Source organism: Phocoena sinus, chromosome 8, assembly GCF_008692025.1.
Source record: "Phocoena sinus isolate mPhoSin1 chromosome 8, mPhoSin1.pri, whole genome shotgun sequence".
Classification (NCBI taxonomy): domain Eukaryota; kingdom Metazoa; phylum Chordata; class Mammalia; order Artiodactyla; family Phocoenidae; genus Phocoena; species Phocoena sinus.
Genome location: NC_045770.1, coordinates 29,557,866 through 29,579,332, shown reverse-complemented (window position 1 = coordinate 29,579,332; position 21,467 = coordinate 29,557,866).

The window sequence follows — 21,467 nt, the reverse complement described above, 5'->3', positions numbered from 1 at the left end:
GACTCCAATAATTATCTGTATTTTGTGGCTTAGATGAGGAATCTACAATAGGAAAGATTAAAGCAAATGAGTTGGAAATTGATTAAAAGTGAGGACACAATGCCTAACACTCAGCAGCTGCTTACTAGACTCCTCCCCTGCCAAATGATTAAGTCCTGTCATTTCTATGGTATTACTAAAGGTTTTGTTAAATTAAACCAAAGAACTAAAATTAAATTTTAGTTCTGTTCTAGATCTAGATTTATTTAAAAATATCTTTTAAAGTGCTAACCTTATTATATCTGAAAAATATTTTATCAATTATAGAATCTGATTTAATGGAATATGAAGTAGCATGGAGAGATTTGCTTGTGTTTTTTTAACTAACAATAAATCCAATGACTGTAAAATGATTAAAGCGTGAAGTATTAGTTGTATTTCAAAATAGGGTAGAAAGATGCATAGTAATTTAAGAAAACTTTTCCAAGTTCTCAGTTTATCAAGATGGTATAATTGAGTCTATGTGGGGTTTATAATCAAAATGACATAAGTTCTAAACTTGACTGACATTTTATAGTTATGACATTAAAATTAATCACAATAGATGATGGAATAGTCACCATTTATAGAGTGTTTATTCTGGGCCAGATATTTTGCTAAGAAATTTGGATGCATGCTCTCACTTGTTGTGGTTTTTTTTTTCAGTGATCTTAAGATAGAAACTATGATTATCCCCATTCACAGATATTACACAGTAGGTAATAGAACTGATATTTGAACACCTTCAGTTTGACTCAAACTCTTAACCTACTATGCAAGTTCTTTAAATTTCCTGAGTATCCTCATTTATATAATAGGAACATCATTCCTACTTGAAGGAGTATAAATAAGATCACATATGGAAAAATTACAGCACATAGCAGGCACTTAAATCTTAATTTCACTTTCTCTTTGGGGATCAGGAACTCGGTTCATAACCCAGATGGCCTAGGCACTAAATATTGTTACCTGATTTAAGCAATGTCTGTGTCTTCAGTAGCTATAGATGCCCAGAGCTGGAAGGGGCCTGCAATATCCAGTTCTCCTCTCTGTTTTACAGCTGAATCAACCTGAGATTTAGAAGTTTAAATGACTTACCCAGAGTCACAGACCCAGTAAAAGGCAGAGCTGGGGCAAACTCCAAGACCAGTGCTCTGCTAGTGTATCATGCCACACCGTAATTTTTTGACAAGTTTTTAATATTATAAGAACATGAAAAAATAAGCTAATGATTAGATACATAAAGTTTGCTGGTACATCATGTTTTATATTGATAATTTTATAACTAAATTTAGTGTTTTATTAAATAAGTATTAGTAGTGCACATTTATATGTATTTACAAATGCCTGAAACTGAAATTTCATGTCATCCTCAATGATTGTTAAGTTGCTAGTCAGTACCTCACCCCACTAGGGTTAATTATTACACCTAATAACCCTCATGCTGGAAACTCCTGCTTAGACTAGTTACTCTCATAAATCTCTTTAGAGAAGTGTAAAATTCTCATTACTTAAATGATAAAACAACTAATCTTTGCTCCTTGTCCCTCTGAGATAATAAGATTGCCAAGACTGCTACAGTTGAATGATGTTTTAAGGTAATTAATAATGCGACAAGAACCAAGGACCTAAAGAACCCACAAAGATGCCTGGAAACAGAGAAGCAAAAATTTTTGAGACAGAAAAGGGACTATGGAGGGTCCACCTTTACTTTTTTTTTTTTTTTTTTTTTTGCAGTACGCGGGCCTCTCACTGGTGTGGCCTCTCCCGTTGCGGAGCACAGGCTCCAAACGCGCAGGCTCAGCGGCCATGGCTCACGGGCCCAGCCGCTCTGCGGCATGTGGGATCTTACCAGACCGGGGCACGAACTCATGTCCCCTGCATCGGCAGGCAGACTCTCAACCACTGCGCCACCAGGGAAGCCCAACCTTTACATTTTAAAAGGGATTATTTTCCACTTTAGTCTGATTTTCAGACTTTCATTGTTGAGGAAGATCCTTGGACTTGTTAAATTTGCTGTCACCTAAAACTGCACTATGTTTTTCATCTATTCATTTATTAAGCAAATACACACAAGTACTGGGAATGAAACCATGAATGGACAGACACTATCACTGAGCCTCAGCCCAGCAGAGAGGCAACTAACCAGACAACTCAAATAGTGTGTGGCTTGGGAAGTTTTGCCAGACTTTTTGACTTGACCACATTTTACCATGGACTTCTTTAGGCACTGCCACTGCTGGTGACTCACAGGCACTGCATGGCCTAGCAGAATGACCAGGTTTGTAGCTCCAAAAAGTGTGTCAATAACTTTTGGTACATCCTTTGTCTCTATTTGTTCATTATAATAACCACTGCATAAGTGTACCAGTCAAGAGACAGAAACCACAGTTATTTGAACAGAGAGAACTTAATATAAAGAATGGTTAACTAATGTAAAGTTGTTAATAGGTAACTAAAGGAATAAAAAGAAAACTTAGGCATCATGGAAATGACAACTGCAGGAAGCAGCTACAACCCCTAGGGCTGAAGGAACAAAGAGGTTGCAATTATTAAGACTTAAAAACTTAGAAGAGGGGCCCTATGGACCAGAGTTCCAGATCTTCTGCTCATCTGGTGCTCTTTTCTCTGGACAGAGGGGAAGCCTGGTGAAGTTGTTCCTGTAAATTTGGAAAAACCCAGACAGATTCAGCTGCTACTGGGAACTGCTGCTACTGGAGAACATTTCCGAGGTGACTCTAATGGTAATAGGAAGGCCACAGGAACCAAAGGGAGCAAGCTGAAAGCAGCATGTCTTCTGCTCCTCCAGCATTGCAGTCTCCCTCCAGTACTCCCTGTAGGCAGAGTCTAACAGGGCATCAGCAGGCAAAGCAGAAATGTGGTTATCTGAGTCTCAGCTCCAGCGTCAAAACTGGAGTATTCAAACTGGACAACTACATGTAAAAGAATGAAATTAGAACATTTTCTCACACCACACATAAAAATAAACTCAAAATGCATTAAAGACCTAAATGTAAGACTGGGAACCATAATACTCCCAGAAGAAAACATAGGCAGAACACTCTTTCACATAAATTGTAGCATTATTTTTTTGGATCAGTCTCCTAAGGCAAAAGTAACAAAGGCAAAAATAAACAAATGGGACCTAATTAAACATAAAAGCTTTTGCAAAGCAAAGGAAACCATCAACAAAATGAAAAGACAATCTACTGAATGGGAGAAAATATTTGCAAATGATATGACCTATAAAGGGTTAATATCCTACATATATAAACAGTTCATACAACTCAACATCAAAAAAAAAAAAAAAAAAAAAAAGCCAACCAAACAACCTCATTAAAAAATGGATAGAAGAGCTGAATAGACATTTTTCCAAAGAAGAAGTGCAGATGGTCAAGGGGCACATGAAAAGATGCTCAACATCACTAATCATCAGAGAAATGCAAATGAAAACCACAATGAGATATCATCTCACACCTGTCAGAATGTCTGTCATCAAAAAGACACAAATAACAAATGTTGGAGGGGATGTGGAGAAAAGGGAACACTAGTGTACTGATGGTGGGAAAGTAAATTGGTGCAGTCACTATGGAAAACACTATGCAGGTTCCTCAAAAAACTAGAACTACCATATGATCCAGCAATACCACTTCTGGGTATATCTCCAAAGAAAACAAAAGTACTAATTTGAAAAGATACATGCACCACAATCCCCAGTGGTTATAACAGAATTATTTGCAATAACAAAAATATGGAAGCAACCTAAGTGTCCATTGATGGATGAATGGATAAAGAAGATGTGGTATAGATATACAATAGAATATTACTCAGCTATAAAAAGGAATGAAATTGTGCCATTTGCAACAACATGGATAGACCCAGAGGGTATTATGCCTAGTGAAATAAGTCAGACAGAGAAAGACAAATACTCTATATTATCACTTATGTGTGGAATCTAAAAAAAAATTAAAAGGAATAAAAATAACAAAACAGAAACAGAGTCACAGATATAAAGAACAAATTAATGGTTAACAGTGGTGAGAGGGAAGGGAGGAGGAGCAAGATGGGGATAGAAGTTTAAGAGATACAAACTACTATGTATAAAATAAATAAGCTACAAGGATATATTGTACAGCACAGGGAATATAGCCAATATTTTATAAAACTTTAAATGGAGTATAATCTATAAAGATACAGATTTACTATGCTGAAACTAATATAATTACTATACTTGAAACTAATATAATATTGTAAATTAACTATACTTCAAAAAAAAAAAAAAAAACCAGAGTATTCAAGTGTGCATTAGGAAAAAGAGGCAATAATTTAATAACTAGGACAGATGAGAAAACAACAGAGGGTGCAACTCTTATCTTCAAAACCCCTAATCCAATGCCTGATAATTACTCCTCGAACTCCTTCTGTGTAGTTCTGTGAGACCAGATATCTCTCCTATCTGGGGAAGCAGGTCACTGGGAGGGAGTATATCTGGGCACGATTATCCTGCAGCATTTGTTACTTGCTCTCCTTCTTGCAGGATAATACACACAGTCATCTTAATACCCACAGAGATATTTGTAATATCCTCCCTTTGTGGCTTTTTGGCCCATGTATCTTTATGGAGAAATGGTGCTCCCAGAACCACTGGTTCATATGCTTTTGGCAACACCATGGTAAGAGTCATGATAGGAATACAGAGTTCCTTTTCTTTCTACTAAGGGGCCTCCAATATGTCTTTTTACTCAGTATGGACTGAGAAACTGGTACTGGTCCAGCTGCTGGCTGACTATTTTTGGATTAGAAATGAAAAGTACAGTTCTGGAAATGAACTGGGGTGGTTGAGAATTGATTTTTTTTTTTTTTTTTGGAAGGAATGATGAAAAGAATTGCTCACACAGGGAGGAACCAAGATGGCAGAGTAGAAGGACGTGCTCTCACTCCCTCTTATGAGAACACCAGAAACACAACTAGCTGCTGGACAGTCATCAGCAGGAAGACGCTGGAACTCACCAAAAAAGATACCCCACATCCAAAGACAAAGGAGAAGCCACAATGAGACGGTAGGAGGGGAGCAATCACAGTAAAATCAAATCCAATAACTGTTGGGTGGGTGACTCACAGACTGGAGAACGTTTATACCACAGAAGCCCACCCACTGGAGTGGAGGTTCTGAGCCCCACTTCAGGCTTTCCAACCTGGGGGTCCGGCAATGGAAGGAGGAATTCCTAGAGAATCAGATATTGAAAGCTAGTGGGATTTGATTACAGGACTTTGACAGGACTGGGGGAAACAGAGACTCCACTCTTGGAGGGCACACACAAAGTAGTGTGCACATCAGGACCCAGGGGAAGGAGCAGTGACCCCAGGGGAGACTAAAGCAGACCTACCTGCTAGAGTTGGAAGGTCTCCTGAAGAGGCAGGGGGTGAAAGTGGGGACAAAGACACTGGCAGCAGAAGTTCTGGGAAGTACTCCTTGGCATGAGCCCGCCCATAGTCTGTCATTAGCCCCACCAAAGAGCCCAGGTAGGCTCCAGTGTTGGGCCGCCTCAGACCAAACAACCAACAGGGAGGAAACCCAGCCCCACCCATCAGCAGTCAAGTGGATTAAAGTTTTACTGAGCTCCGCCCACCAGAGCAACAGTCAGCTCTAACCACCACCAGTCCCTCTCATCAGGAAACTTACATAAGCCTCTTAGATAGCCTCATCCACCAGAGGGCAGACAGAAGAAGCAAGAACTACAATCCTGCAGCCTGTGGAACAAAAACCACATTCACAGAAAGATAGACAAGATGAAAAGGCAGAGGGATATGTACCAGATGAAGGAACAAGATACAACCTAAGAAAAACAACTAAATGAAGTGGAGATAGGCAATCTTCCAGAAAAACAATTCAGAGTAATGATAGTAAACATGATTCCGGACCTCGGAAAAAGAATGGAGGCAAAGATTGAGAAGATGCAAGAAATATTTAACAAAGATCAAGAAGAATTAAAGAGCAAACAAACAGAGATGAACAGTATGGTAACTGAATGAAAACTACACTAGAAGGAATCAATAGCAGTGCTATTGATTATGGCAGAAGAACGGATAAGTGAGGCAGAAGAATGGATAAGTGACCTGGAAGACAGAAAGGTAAAATCCACTGCTGCAGAACAGAATAAAGAAAAAAGAATGCAAAGAAATGAAGACAGCTTAAGAGATCTCTGGGACAACATTAAACACAACAACATTTGCATTATAGGGGTTCCAGAAGGAGAAGAGAGAGAGAAAAGATGCGAGAAAATATTTGAAGAGATTATAGACGAAAAATTCCCTAACATGGGAAAGAAAATAGCCACCCAAGTCCAGGAAGTGCAGTGAGTCCCATACAGGATAAACGCAAGGAGAAACATGCCGAGGCACACAGTAATCAAATTGGCAAAAATTAAAGACAAAGAAAAATTATTGAAAGCAGCAAGGGAAGAATGACAAATAACATACAAGGGAACTCCCATAAGGTTAACGGCTGATTTCTCAGCAGAAACTCTACAAGCCAGAAGGGAGTGGCATGATATACTTAAAATGCTGAAAGGGAAGAACCTACAACCAAGATTACTCTACCCGGCAAGGATCTCATTCAGATTCTATGGAGAAATCAAAAGCTTTACAGACAAGCAAAAGCTAAGAGAATTCAGCACCACCAAACCAGCTCTACAACAAATGCTAAAGGAACTTCTCTAAGTGGGAAACACAAGAGAAGAAAAAGAACTACAAACACAAACCCAAAACATTTAAGAAAATGGTCATAGGTACATACATAGCGATAATTACCTTAAACGTGAATGGATTAAATGCTCCAACCAAAAGACACAGGCTTGCTGAATGGATACAAAAACAAGACTCCTATATATGCTGTCTACAAGAGACCCACTTCAGACCTAAGGACACATACAGACTGAAAGTGAGAGGATTGAAAAAGATATTCCATGCCAATGGAAATCAAAAGAAAGCTGGAGTAGCAATACTCATATCAGATAAAATAGACTAAAATAAAGAATGTTACAAGAGACAAGGAGGACACTACATAATGATCAAAGGATCAACCCAAGAAGAAGATATAACAATTACAAATATATATGCACCCAGCATAGGCACACCTCAATACATAAGGCAACTGCTAACATCTATAAAAGAGGCAAATGACGGTAACAGTAATAGTGGGGGACTTTAAAACACCTCACTTACACCAATGGACAGATTATACAAATTGAAAATAAATAAGGAAACAGAATCTTTAAATGACACAATAGACCAGATAGATTTAATTGATATTTATATACATTCCATTCAAAAACAGCAGATTACACTTTGCTCTCAAGTGCACATGGAACATCGTCCAGGATAGATCACATCTTGGGTCACAAATCAAGCCTCAGTAAATTTAAGAAAATTGAAGTCATATCAAGCATCTTTTCTGACCACAACACTATAAGATTAGAAATGAATTACAGGGAAAAAAATGTAAAAAACACAAACACATGGAGGGTAAACAACACGTTACTAAAAAACCAAGAGATGACTGAAGAAATCAAAGAGGAAACCAAAAAATACCTAGAGACAAATGACAATGAAAATACGACGAACCAAAACCTATGGGATGCACCAAAAGCAGTTCTAAGAGGGAAGTTTAGAGCTACACAAGCATACCTCAAGAAACAAGAAAAATCTCAAATAAGCCATCTAACCTTACACCTAAAGGAACTAGAGAAAGAAGAACAAACAAAACCCAAAGTTAGCAGAAGGAAAGAAATCATAAAGATCAGAGCAGAAATAAATGAAATAGAAGCAAAGAAAACAATAGCAAAGATCAATAAAACTAAAAGCTGGTTCTTTGAGAAGATAAACAAAATTGATAAACCATTAGCCAGACTAATCAAGAAAAAGAGTGAGAGGACTCAAATCCATAAAATTAGAAATGCAGAAGAAGTTACAACAGACACTGCAGAAATACAAAGCATCCTAAGAGACTACCACAAGCAAATCTACGCCAATAAAATGGACAACCTGGAAGAAATGGACAAATTCTTAGAAAGGTATAACCTTCCAAGACTGAACCCGGAAGAAATAGAAAATATAAACAAACCAATCAAACGCACTGAAATGATACTGTGATTAAAAACCAACAAACAAAAGCCCAGGAACAGATGTCTTCACAGGTGAATTCTATCAAACATTTAGAGAAGAGCTAACATCCATCCTTCTCAAACTGTTCCAAAAAATTGCAGAGGAAGGAACACTCCCAAACTCATTCTATGAGGCTACCATCATCCTGAAAACAAAACCAGACAGAGATACTACAAAAAAAAAGAGAAAATTACAGACCAATATCACTGATGAATATAGATGCAAAAATCCTCAACAAAATACTAGCAAACAGAATCCAACAACACATTAAAAGGATCATACACCATGATCAAGTGAGATTTATCCTAGGGATGCAAAGATTCTTCAATATATACAAATCAATCAATGTGATACACCATATTAACAAATTGAAGAATAAAAACCATATGATCATCTCAATAGATGCAGAAAAACTTTTGACAAAATTCAACACTCATTTATGATAAAAACCCTCCAGAAAGTGGGCATAGAGGGAACCTACCTCAACATAATAAAGGCCATATATGACAAACCCACAGTAAACATCATTCTCAATGGTGAAAAACTGAAAGTCTTTCCTCTAAGGTCAGGAACAAGACAAGGATATCCACTCTCACCACTATTACTCAACACAGTTTTGGAAGTCCTAGCCACAACAATCAGAGAAGAAAAGAAATAAAAGAATACAACTTGTAAAAGGAGGAGTAAAACTGTCACTGTTTGCAGATGACATGATACTATACATAGAGAATCCTAAAGATGTCACCAGAAAAGTACTAGAGCTAATCAATGAATTTGGTAAAGTTGCAGGATATAAAATTAATGCACAGAAATCTCATGCATTCCTATACACTAATGATGAAAAATCTGAAAGAGAAATTAAGGAAAAACTCCCATCTACCATTGCAACACAAAGAATAAAATACCCAGGAATAAACCTACCTAGTTAGATCAAAAACATGTATGCAGAAAACTATAAGACACTGATGAAAGAAATTAAAGATGATACCAACAGATGGAGAGATATACCATGTTCTTCGATTGGAAGAATCAATATTGTGAAAATGACTATACTACCCAAAGCAATCTACAGATTCAATGCAATCCCTATGAAATTACCAATGGCATTTTTTACGGAACTAGAACAAAAAACCTTAAAATTTGTATGGAGACAGAAAAGACCTCTAATAGCCAATGCAGTCTTGAGGGAAAAAAACAGAGCGGGAGGAATCAGACTCCCTGACTTCAGACTATACTACAAAGCTGCAGTAATCAAGACAATATGGTACTGGCACAAAAACAGAAACATAGATCAATGGAACAAGATAGAAAGCCCAGAGATAAATCCATGCACCTATGGTCAACTAATCTATGACAAAGGATGCAAGGATATACAATGAAGAAAAGACAGTCTCTTCAGTAAGTGGTGATGGGACAACTACATGTACAAGAATGAAATTAGAATACTCCCTAACACCATACACAAAAATAAACTCAAAATGGATTCAAGACCTAAATGTAAGACTAGACACTATAAAAGTCTTAGATGAAAACATAGGAAGAACATTCTTTGATATAAATCACAACAAGATCTTTTTTGATCCACCTCCTAGAGTAATGGAAATAAAAACAAAAATAAACAAATGGGACCTAATGAAACTTCAAAGCTTTTGCACAGCAAAGGAAACCATAAACAAGACGAAAAGACAACCCTCAGAATGGGAGAAAATATTTGCCAATGAATCAACAGACAAAGGATTAATCTCCAAAATATATAAACAGCTCATGCAGCTCAATATTAAAGAAACAAACAACCCAATCCAAAAATGGGCAGAAGACCTAAATAGACATTTCTCCAAAGAAGCCATACAGATCACCAAGAAGCACATGAAAAACTGCTCAACATCACTAATTATTAGAGAAATGTAAATCAAAACTACAATGAGGTATCACCTCACACAAGTTAGACTGGGCATCATCAGAAAATCTACAAACAACAAATGCTGGAGAGGGTGTGGAGAAAAGGGGACCCTCTAGCACTGTTTGTGGGAATGTAAATTGATACAGCCACTATGGAGAACAGTATGGAGGTTCCTTAGAAAACTAAAAATAGAGTTACCATATGACCCAACAATCCCACTACTGGGCACATACCCAGAGAAAACCATAATTCAGAAAGACACATGCACCCCAATGTTCATTGCAGCACTATTTACAATAGTCAGGTCATGTAAGCAACCTAAATGCCTATCGACAGATGAATGGATAAAGAAGATGTGGCACATATATACAATGGAATATTACTCAGCCATAAAAAGGAACGAAATTGGGTCATTTGTTGAGATGTGGATGGATCTAGAGACTGTCATACAGAATAAAGTAAGTCAGAAGAGAAAAACAATATCGTATATTAACGCATGTATGTGGCACCTAGAAAAATGGTAGAGATGAACCGGTTTGCAGGGCAGAAATTGAGACACAGATGTAGAGAACACATGTATGGACACCAAGGGGGGAAAGCCATGGGGATCTTGGGGATGGTGGTGTGATGAATTGGGTGATTGGGATTGACATATATACACTGATGTGTATAAAATTGATTACTAATAAGAACCTGCTGTATAAAAAAAAAAAGAATTGCTCACAGAATGACTCTTTGGAGAGAATACAGACATTATCGAGTAAGAATTTGCATGCATTTTTTGTACAAACATTTTAAAAATTCAAGTATAGCTGATTATAGTATATTACTTCATTTATAATTTATTATAATATATTAGTTTCAGGTGTACAACATAGTGATTCAATATTTTTTTAAAATTATACTCCATTTAAAGCTATTACAAAATAATGGCTATATTTTCCTCTGCTGTACAGCATATCCTTACTGTTCATTTATTTGATACATAGTAGTCTGTATCTCTTAATCCCTTCCCTCTACTTTGCCCCGCCCCCCTCCTCACTGGTAACCACTAGTTTGTTCTCCATATCTGTGTACAGACATTTTTAAATGTTTGTATTTTAGTGGATGTGCTCAAAAGGTCAAAATATTAAAGTACTCCAATAAAAAATAAGTGACATCAATAATCACAGCTCTGCAACAGTATAACAGTGTCTCTTGCAAAAGCATCCATAGTAAACCCAGTAGTCATTAATTAACCCTTGGGAACCATGTAACTGTTTAAGTAAAATTATTTACTACCCTGAGTATGCTCTATTGTATTTTCTTGGATGCTTCAGATTACCCACCACATTTCCTTGGTGCCACCCTGATGCTGTGGCACGTCTCTAATACCCTGTTCATGTCAGGTTGTACTTTGTTCCACTGGTACTGCATGAGATACTCAATCTAATGCTCCAGCTCACAGGTATCACCATAATAGCCAGTTTCCTCAGTTGTAGCAAAAATACATTTTACATATCAATAAAAATTTCAGTGCATTTTTGTATGTTGTCTTTTACAATGTGAAGATGGGTAGGTAAGGCATTTGCCCTAAAATGGTGCCTGACCTAGTAAGTACAATAATATATATGTGTCAGCTTAAGAAAATATTAAGATAGTGAGTTATGGTTTAGGAAACAACAGTGGCAGTTGTGGTGTAACAAGGAAAGTAGAAAGGGTAAAGATAAGAATGTATAACTACCTTTCCAGTTCAGTCTCTTGGACCCAGGGATTTAAGTAAAACTTACTTCTAATAGGGAACACTCTCATATGAAAGTGAAAATTAAACTTAATTCTAATGAGTTTGGTGTCAAATTCAAATGAGTATTGATGTCAAATCTTGCAAAAATGGCAAAATGATATGATCCTGCTTAGGATATTACTGCTTAAAGATGTGGCAATTGTAATCAATAATAACCATGTTTTGTCTGTAAAACCTTGAGGGTCAGAGCAATTTAATAGATAAAAATAGAAGCAATACATGAATTACTTCCCAGTGTTAATAGTCTTTCCTTGCTTTAGGTTTTCAATCTTTAAGGCAAACCTTATCTACAACCCAGATCCATACTGTCCAATACAGTAGATACCAGTTACACATGGCTAGTAGCTACCACATGGGACAGCACAGATATTAGAACAGTCCATCATTGCAGAAAATTCGATTATACTACATCTGTAGTCAAGAGCACCATTCATTAGGGCTCAGTGCTAAGTGGGTTTAATTATTTCTAGAATTTTCCTAACAGAGGCATATAAACATTAGACCAAAGAAGATAAGGAGGAAATGTAGTAATTTTAATATATTTTTCCCTATTGTTACATTTAAAAGACAAATATTCACAATAATGTATTTATTTCCCTATTATTTTTAGTTAATGGCTTGGCTGCGTGGGATGGGAGGGTGTTGGAGGTCATGGAGAGGACGTGACTGCGGCTTGACTGGCTAGAGGGACCCGGGCAACAGAGGTTTTTCATCCCTCCTCCATCTTTGGAATGTTCTGCCTGTCTTTCTCACAGCTGAGCTGTTTTCAAGGATGAAGCCTTGAGAGATCAATGAGTTGAGACCACCTGGACTAAATGTGTGGCTGAACCCAGTTAAGGCTTCTGTACGGCCTCTTAAAATTCTGGCAGCAGATGTGGAGATCTCCTCATCTTGTAGCCACCAACACAAGCCTAGTGTATTAGTTCCCATGCTTATTAAAGCTGCCCCCTGCCAATCTGGAGTGGTCTCCTCTTTCCTTACCCTCTGTGTATGGGGCCAGTTTCGGATTTCACCTGGGAACTCCCAAGGTTGGGAACCAAGAGAAGGTTCATTCTGAAATACTGCTAGAGTACCTAGGACCCAGAGGATGATGGATCCCAGGGGGTTCACCTGGAAACTTGTCTGAAGATTATAGAGCTTCAAAGAAGGGTACTGAGAGTGAGTTACAAAGATTACCAGGATTCATGATGTATTTATGTGTAACATCTACTCAGGTAACTCTCGTCTTGCAAGAGTTAAACTTTCATTAGGACAATAATCAGTGCTGTATTTCCAGGTCCATGGGAAACAGTTTGCTCTGCTATAGAAGCACTAGATAAAACGATCAGCAGCTACTCCCATATACAATGCAGAGACTCCTCAAGAGCTGATTATTTGGTACTGATGTTATCTAGTACAAGAAGGCAACAATAATTATCAGCATGTATCAAATGTTACAACAACCTGGAAAAGTAAGTAATCTTATTCCCATTTTACATATTGGAAACTGAGGTTCATGAAGTATAAGTAACTTGCCCAAGGTCTCATAGCTAGGAAATGAATTCAAGATTTGTAAAAAAAAAGGTTGGGGGAGTGTGAGCAATTTTTCCTTCCATATCATAATGACTTCCCAGTCATGCCAAGCAACTTTTCCTTAGGGATTCAGACCTCCTTCTGCTGCCAGTTATGTTATTTTCAGATATCTTGCATCAATAGATTGAAGATAAGCACCTTTCAAAAGCTGAAGGGATCATACACACAGAATTGTTTTCCTGCACCATGCTATTCCTCATCAACACTTAGATGTAAGCCACAGGGAGTGCCAAGAGAAGTAGCTGTGGTGCTGCTGTTTGGCATGTTAATAGACACCTATATAAAAAAAAGAACTTGGAGAAGCATTGTTATTTCTCACTCCATCTGCCTTTCCTAACCCACCTTTCTTTTCTAGGTTACAAGTCAGTCATCCAAGGCCGGTGCTCAGAAAGCAGCCTTTCTGCCCTTTCCTGGAGGCCACAGATCACATCTATGGCTGAGTTAGAGTAACAGTGAAGTAGGACAGCACAAAATCATGGAGAAATAGCAAACCAAGATCATGTGGCTCTCATTTCCCAGGCTCACAAGCTCCACGAATGCTCATGTAGAGCAGACTGACTGTAGATGTCACAGGAATGGAGACTCCCTCCTCTGTGAAGCTTATTTTTGAGTCTGCTGTGGTGAGGACAACTTGGCAGGCCTCACAGCAAGCACCAGCTCCGTTGTGTACTGTTGCATTCCTTTGTAGCTCACATTTTAGTTTCTGATACTAAAATCATTTTATTTGAATGAGAATAAGGTACCAAACTGTTTTTTCTTAAGCATGAGGCTGTTGTAAACTTCAAAGTGAGTTAAAGATCCTTGGAAAATTTTCTTACAAGTCAAAGACTCATTTTTTTTTCTCCTAGATTTTGAGCCCAGAACTCTACATGTGTATTTCAGAAAACATGGTTTTTCTTTCTGACTGCTTCTGAAAGTTTGCCTTTAATGAACTCCTGTACAACTGTATAGTTCAGTATTACCCATGTGGCATGTGTCTGAAAAATTTCTACTGAGCTGTAACATGAGATGTTGTATTATTCAACAGCCACTTGTTATAAATCAGGTAGCTTTGTGCAGCTAAAAAGAGAGATAGAATGAAATGCATAAGTAAAACAATAACTTATATGTGAAAGCTAATTTGCTATGTAGTAAATGTAATATGTTTTGATTCTATTGAAGTCTACTATGCAGTGTCTTGTGAAATCTTATTTGCAAAATTAATTTAAATTGTCTTGGAAGAGGGCTGACTAGAGGACTCTAAACTGGGGTAGCAATAATTGACAAAATTGTAAGGAGCAGCATGCAGTCAGTGAGAATGAAGGCCATAGGTCCTGGCAGACTGAAGAGGGCAGTGTGTTGAGGAAAAAGGAAGGAAGGGAGGGTGTGTAACTTATCTACATGTCACAAAGAAGCTAATGGTAGAGCAGATTACCAATATTTCATTCTCCCCTATCTCTAACCATGACCACCATCATTTTTGTTTGCTTTTTGAAAGCCATTCTCTCTGCCTTTCTCACAGCCTACTGTGATATTCTTCCACACCCTCCAGATATACACCCAAGAGGTAAGGACCCCAAATCTCTCCTATCTGTCCTGACCTGGTGGTTACACATATGACCGTCCATCACTACTGAGTCAGTTAAAGGACATCAGTGGCATATGCTGAAACTCCAGTCAGACAGGAACACCAGGACATCTGAAAAGCATGTAAATTGAGAGCACATTTGTATTAACCACTATTTAGTTTCATTAGAAAACAACTGTTTCCAGCACACTTTACTCCAGTCATTTTGTGGCTGCAGCAGAGCCTCACAGACTCTGAAAGGTTGCCCAAGAGATGCATTCCACCTGGGGCACTATTTTGAATTAAAGTACTAGAGGTCACACAGCTCTGATTTACCATAAACCACATGCCCTCCGTGCAAGAATTTTACATGGTAAGGATTTATGTTTACCATTTACAAAAAGAATTGATGGATTTTTACCCAATTGACATATTCAGCCTCAGCTATGTTGCAAACTGCATTTTAACTTTTTGTGATTAGAGCTAGTAAATAGCTCAAATAGCCAAGGTCAGTTTATGATCAATGGTTAAGTAAATAACTAAATCCATCAATTTCCTAGCGAGTGCTCAATGAGTGTTAGCTGAGTAGTGCACACAGTGCCTCCTTCAGGTGATGCTCCTTCAAGGCCCTATCCAAGTAGTAGGACCCAGTTCTCTCTGGTTCCTCACTGGTGACCTGAAAGGTAGAAGGCTTTCATTAAAAGTTTGTGTAATGAACGTATTCCCCAGCCTTGCCCCAATAACTCCTCAGCAGCTACTAAACCTTCAATACTTACTACCAGGATCTCCTGAAGGGAGAAGCTTGGGGTGGGCACTACCTGAACCAGAATCTCCATCAATGTCCTTCTCACTCTGGCATCACCTCTCCCAGATACCTCTTTACCTGGGACCACAGCCCTAGAGAAACCTGAGCAACCTGGAGAATAGGCAACTAGACGGGTAAAGTGGTGAGTTGCTCTGCTCCTGGAATTGCTGGGCAAGGAAGTGAGCTTGGAACCCTTCCATTTCCCACCTAATCAATGAGAGAACATTTCCAGTTCTCTTCAGCTTTTGTGTCTCGCTGAGGGAAGTTGGGGGAGGGTTGTGGAGACACAGTCAAAAGAGTCAGGCCTTCAATGAAATATTTTGGAAACTGCAGACAAGGATGGGAGTAGAGAGGTGGGCGGGGGAGAGTAATACCACTGGAGAAGGATGATAAACCCTTTGGAGGCCACCGCCAAGAGAGACAGACCCACTAACAGGCTGAGACTTACTCAAAAGTTGATAGAATACTCCCTCTTCTTCACACATTTCCATCACACCAAGTTGGTTCCAGTATAATAACAGTGAATTAAAGCTGAAAGAGCTGTAGGACACAGAGTTTCTCTGAGTGGAGTGCACAGGAAAGCCTGAGAGCCTAGAGAGGAGACAAAAGCAAGGTCACTAGAGGGCTTTAAAGCTTTTAATACCTACACTTAAAACACATATCAAACACAGTCCAACTTATCACCAGATTAACACAAATTCTCATACTAGCCCTGTTTTCCTCAGTCCTATTATATAATTAGCATGTCTGGCTTACAACAAAAAATTGTAAGTGTTGCCAAAGATCAGAAAAGGCAGTCTGAAAAGACAAAACAATCATCAGAACCAGATGCAGATATGACTGTAATTACCAGATTTATCAGATATTTATCATATTATTAGATATGACAGGTGCTAGAATTATCAGACCATTTAAATATTGAATTTAAAATAATTATGATTAATATGTTAAATATTCTAATGGAAAAAGTAGCATGTAAGAACAGAGGTGTATTATAGGCAGAGAGATGGAAACTCTAAGAAAGAATCGAAAGGAAATGCTAGGAATCAAAAACACAGTAACAGAAGCAAAGAATTTCTTTGATGGGCTCATCAGTAGACTTGACATTGCTGAGGAAAGAATCAGTAAACTTGAAAATAGGTCAATAGAAATACCCCTATGAAATGCAGAGAGAAAAAAGAATGAAAAAAACAGAACATCTAAGAACTGTGGAACAATATCAAAAGATGGAACAAACATGCATTTTTTTTTTTTTTTTTTTTTTTTTTTTTTTATGCGTTACGCGGGCCTCTCACTGCTGTGGCCTCTCCCGTTGCGGAGGACAGGCTCCGGACGCGCAGGCCCAGCGGCCATGGCCCGCGGGCCCAGCCGCTCCGCGGCACGCGGGATCCTCCCAGACCGGGGCACGAACCCGCGTCCCCTGCATCGGCAGGCGGACCCCCAACCACTGCGCCACCAGGGAAGCCCAAACATGCATTTTTAATACTAGGAGAAAAAAAGAACAGGACAGGAGAGATACTTGAGGCAATAATGGCCAGGAATTTTCCAAAATTAATAGCAGACCACAAAACACAGACCAGGAAGCTCAGGATAAATACCAAATACAAAACAAAACAAAACATAAATACCTATGAAAATAACCAACTAACCAAACAAAAACATCGTATTTAAACTGCAGAAAACCAAAGATAAAGAAAAAAACCTTAAAGGAAGTAAGGGTAGGTAGTGGGGTGAGAGGAAACACTTATAGACAAAGATAAGAATTACAGTATGACTTCTTGCAGGAATCATGGAGTGGGAGTGGGGTGAAAAGGAAGCTCAGACTCCCAAGTTCTTTGCACATTTTCCAAAAACTCCAGCTTCATGTACACCTACTTTTTCTAATATTTCTCATTCTAAAAGACCAATTCTTGATCGATGACTTGGGAACCTAAAATTAGTATTAGTTTGAAACAGTCATGAATCTAATTTCCTTGTCTACAAAGTGGAAATAAAAATATCTTCCTCATTCACAGAAAGTTGTTACTATTTAGTAAAATAATAACACATATGAACTTATATAACCAGAGCATTGCCATTTGGTTAAACAGAACCTGCCATTTTGTAATGACTATAATTAATTGAGGCATTTTTCTTATGAATAATGTGTTCCTTTGGTTGTAAGTAAAAAAAAAAGTGTTTTTTAAAACTAACAATAAATTTAAAAGGTGATATACTGGTTCACAAAAGTGAAAATTAACACTTAATGTAAGCCTCAGGCATGGTTTTATACCAGCTCTATTTCTCTATGATGATTCTCTTAGCTCTGCCCTCCTCAGTATATTGGCATCATTCTCATGCCAGTTCTTCTCATGATGGCAAAGTGGCTGCTGTAGTTCCAGGATTCACATTCACATCACATATAAACCAGAAGGAGAGAGGGTGGAGCAAGGAATTTTCTTTCTAATAATCCCCCAGAAAACTTCCCTTAAGTTTTATTGGAATAAATTGGGTCATATGTCCATTTGTGAAACAATTCTTCTACCCAGAGGGATGCCATGCATTGACTTACTTAAGTCTGAGCTTCTGGTGGCAAGGAGAATAGGTCACCTTCATTGGGTTACAACTATCATGGCCATTCCTAAAGTGGGACAAGGAGTCAACTATATACCAAGTATATTGTACATTAAGAGATAGAAAAATAAAGATATGAGTGTTCTTATGAAAAGGGATGAGCAAAATGGATGGAGGAAAGGCAACCAACAAATGTCTACTACACCAATAGAAAACACAATCTTAATAATTTAAAAATTCTGCCACATATTTCACTGGATATGGATAGATATCAAGTTACTTCAGATGAACACAACTTCAAAACAAATGACTCCACAGAACTTTAAGAATCTCAGGCTCAAACACTACATTCCACAAAAATAGATGTATATGTAAAGACGTGCAGCACAATTAAGAGAATTATGAGTTTTGTTGTTAAATATATCCTAAATAAATACCTTGGATAAGTAGTACCAGAATGAAGTGTTCCATCACAAATACAAGTTCCTCAGGAAAGAAACAAGAAGCCATTGTGTAATCTCTAACCCTAAATAGCACTCAGAAATGTTGGCGCAGGTCAAGTATGCATATTACAGTTGCATAAAATAGATGTAAAGGATTTTAAGGTGTATGCGATAGAAGTCCATAGACTCCTTATACAGAAATTTGTTTTCTTCTATAATCTGTTTAGATAACTTCCTTAGGAGAGGACAGGAAAGGGACAAAATAAGAGAAAAAATGCATAGATTTATTTTCCCCATGCTCAAATGGGAGTAACCCCAAAACAGAGCTCATCCCTTCTTTATGGATTAGCAAATGTTTTGGACATAGGGCAAGATCAGCATGTACTCAAGCATGTGGCACAACAAACATTGCAACAGAACCCTCTGAATCATGGAACTTGGAGGCCTTTGTTCAGACCATTCTCTCTGCCCTGAAAGAAACTCCCTAGTGTCACTACTGCATCTCTCCTTTGCCCTATCAACACGTTCTCGAATCACCTCCTTCAGGAAGACCACTCAGAGGCCCGGGACTTTTCAAATTCTCCTTCTCCTTCCTGTTCCTCCCTCACAGCACTGCCAGAGTGTCATTGGTGTATTTATGTCTTTCCTCCTCTAGAGGCTGAGCTTCTCTATGCCGCTGAATCAGTAGCACTTAGCACAAATTCACTTAGTAAATGCTCAGCTAGTATTTGTTGAAGTGAATTGGTGAAATGAAGTAACTTTAGCTTTAATGGCTGCTGCTTTGCTTGAGGCTTATTATTGTGTCTGATAGGAAGCAGCTTTTGACAGAATTATTTTGTGACCATGAATCCTTCTCTTCATTCCCCTCCCTTCCCTCTTCTTTACCCCCTTCCTCCTCCTCTATTACACACAATGAGCATCAGAAAATTCTAAGCATTCCTGAATACTGATATTTCAAGTGATTTGACCTTAGAATTTTGGTGATAAAGTATTTCATTTTGGGGGTCATATTAACTTAAAGCCTGAGAATTTGGGGCTGCATATTTTGGGGCTGGCACCTAATCATTAATAGGTGTGAATTTTCTGAAGTACTTGAAATTTTTTAATGAATACACGACTCACATGCATTTGAATTGCAACTAGTGGCTAAGAGCCCAGTCTGCTTTGATTCAATTCCCAGCTTGGCCTCTAACCAGTTGTATGACCTTGAACAATTTACTTAACTTCTTGATGCTATTTCCTCATCTGTAACAGAGTTGTTGTGAAGATTTAATGAGATAATAAATATAGAGCATTTGGAATGTTTCTATATGTGATAAGTGCTCAATAAACATGAGCTTATATTTCTATTATAAAGTAGAATAACTGACTCCACACTACACTCAAAGTGTCACAATTTTGAAATGATGCTTGCATATTATATTGTTATTTTTGCTGAACTTGAGTCATTTACATCTTCAGGATTTTTCATATTCAAATATTTTTCATCTTGTTCTTTCCTCCATATATGCACTTATTAGATGGTTGATTAATGTTATTCATTCATTCATGGCAAGGCTACATATCAAAGTCTTTGCTCTAAATTTTCTGTCTTAGAGTGTAATCTCTCCCCCATCTTCTATCTCACTAGTACCTTGAGGGCTGTTTATTACTAGCACTTTCCCAACTCCTACCAAAACACAGATAAAGCTTCAAAGAATCCCTTGGTCAGAGAGGGAGATAGAAAGATTTGAAGGCATGCCAGCAAAGTCAGACACATATTGGCTCATTTAATCCAAACAACAATCCTATGAGTGAGGCACTATTATTATCCCCATTTCACAAATGATGAAATTGAGGCAAAGAAGGATTAGGTAACTTGACTGAAGTCAAGCAGTTAGGAAGTGGAAGAGTTAGAAATCAAATCCAAGTGTTCAGACTCCTTAGTCATACAAATCCCTGTCCTGGAAGAACTCATGACACAGGCAGGAAAACAGACATAGCATGTGTAAGTATTAAAATATGGAGTAAAAATGAGCTGTAGGAGCAGAGTGGAAGGCATGGCCAGCTAACAGTCTCAAGGAGTAAGAAATGTCATTGGGCAGAAGCAGCCAGTCCCATTTTGAAGGATGAATGGATTTCCCAGGGGGAGAAGGGCAAAAGGACACTGTGAGCTGCAGAAGCAATGTGTGCAGACTTGCAGGGATGGAAGTGCCAACTCTGTTTGAGGAATGCCAGAGGAGTTTCTGGGATGGATACACAGAAGGAGACATTTGGAGGATGTCTCTTGGGACAAGGCTGGAGTGATAGATTAGACTAAACTGCCTTGTGCAAATGAGCTTCAGAGTTTATCCTGTAGGAAATTGTGGCACAGTGGAAGTTTTAAAAGTATGAGAGAAGGATAATCAGATTTGTATTTTGTAAAGAACTTTCTGAAATTGCAGAAGAATAAGGTATAAAGGTATAGACCATAGGTAGGGATGGAGAGAGATTATGAAACTGAACATGACCGTGCAGAACCTTCCCAGGGACAGACCACTCCATGTTGCCTGCTTCTTGTTTATAGAAAAAACTATAGGCTTCTAGGCCTACCCAGATTTCCAAAGAGCAAACTTAAGCCATTAAAAATTAGAGAAGTAGAAAATGCAGAAACAAAGGAAAGTAGTCAAGCAAGAAAAATAATAATAGCTTAAACAACAGTTCAG